Source organism: Myotis davidii, unplaced genomic scaffold, assembly GCF_000327345.1.
Source record: "Myotis davidii unplaced genomic scaffold, ASM32734v1 scaffold179, whole genome shotgun sequence".
Lineage (NCBI taxonomy): Eukaryota > Metazoa > Chordata > Mammalia > Chiroptera > Vespertilionidae > Myotis > Myotis davidii.
In genome coordinates, this window is record NW_006291130.1 from 164,960 (window position 1) to 166,953 (window position 1,994).

The window sequence follows — 1,994 nt, forward strand, 5'->3', positions numbered from 1 at the left end:
TGAGGAATTGAGCTCCCTCCTTTACTGGTTGGAGCATCTGCCTCCTGGTGGTCATTGCATGTCATACCTACCGGGTGAATGGTCAAATGGTACTCAGGAGATTATTAAGCACTAGAGGCCCCATGCATGAAATTCGTGCAAGACTAGGCCTTCGCAGTCCCGGCTGCCTCGGCCCTCACATCCTCAGCTTCGTCCGGAAGTTTGTTCCACTGTTCAGCCATTCAGTCAATTTACATATTACACTTTTATTATTATAGACTTCCCATCCTGACCAATGTCCTCTCTCTTATTGAAGAAAGAAGCTCACTTAAAAAATTGAATAGAACCGAAACCGGTTTGGCTCAGTGGATGGAGCGAAGAACCCAGATTCCAGCCCCAAAATTTGGTATCAATACATTTATCAAAAATCATTAATACCTATATTTAATATGAGTGCATTTTACACTCCAATAAAGTTGCCTTATAGTAAATTTACTTGAATGTGGAACAATATTTCAAAGTAAATACAGGGGAAATATTTAATTTGTTTTACTTTAAAAAAAATCACATTTTTCCTATTAAGTAGGAATTCTTAGTTTGTATTTAAACAATGCATTTCTGAGTAAGAATTAAAAATTAATCAGATATGAATTTTTAATATTTTTGGTTAAATGATATTATGTTATGATATGGTATTCTTCGTCTCATATTTGATTTGAACATTAAAACATTTTTTTCCAAAATATAAAATATTTTACCAATTTTCCTATGAAGCTCAGAATAATTGGAATTAATTCTCTTTCACGTGTTCTTTCATCATCCTTACATATTTTTTCCATTGCAGGTGTTAACTTATCTAACTTATTGACAATTTAAGAATTTTATACCTTAACATACTCTTTGACTTGACCAATTCTTCAATCTCCGGCTGGCGTGGCTCAGTGGTTGAGCATGAAACTTTGAACCAGGAGGCCATGGTTCAATTCCATGGTTCAATCCCCCATGCGGGAGGTAGCCGATCAATGATTCTCTCTCATTGTTGGTGTTTCTATCTCTTGCTCCCTCTCCCTTCCTCTCTGAAAACAATAAAAATAAGAAGAAGAAGAAAAAAAGAGAACAGGCAAGTGGGGATGTGGGAGGTGATAAGGACAGAGAGGTAAGGCAAGAGGAGGGGCAGAGAGGTACCTACCTAGGGGTAGGTTCTTTTAGGCCACTGTAGAGACTTCTGCTTTCACTCCTGGTGAATGGATATCCATTGGCAACTTCTGAGCAGAGGAGGGACATGAAATGACTCATGTTCTCAAAGGATCACTCTGGCTTCTCTGTTGGCCTGAGACTCCAGGGTGACGAGAGTAGAAACAAGAGAGTTTTTGGAAGATTATTTTTCAGTAATCCAGAAAGTAGAAGATGGTAGAAGAGACCGAGGTGTAAGACAGATGTGGTGGTTAGTTTAAAGGCAAAAGCCCACGGGATTTCTTAAAGGACTGGCTGACAGTTATCAGTGAAAGACAGGAGTCAGGTTGACCTACAGGACTTTCCTGGCATCTGGAAGGAGGGCATTGCCAGTAAGATAAGTGGGAAAACCTTAGTTAGGAAAGCCCGGCAGCCACTCTTCATTTAACATGTTAACTTTGAGGTGTCTCTCAGCCATTGGAGTAGAGGTTCTGAGTAGACGGTTGGTTACGGGGTCTGCGGTTTGGGGCAGAAGGCTTGCCTGCAGGATTGACACATCTGGAAGTCGTCAGCATCCAATGCTATTTAAGGCCATCAGCCTGGGTAAGATCACAGAAAGGAGGATGGATACAAAAGGAAGCTGTCTGCAGCGCGACCCACGGACACGCTGCCTCTGAGAGAGCAGTGACTGTTATAGCTCCATCGGGGAAGAATTTTTCTGCAGTGGACGTATTTTACTTGTATGATAAAAGCAAGTGAAAATTAGAAATAAATAAGGAAGGGAGGGAGGGAGGGAGGGAGGGAGGAAGGAAGGAAGGAAGGAAGGAAGGAAGGAAGGAAGG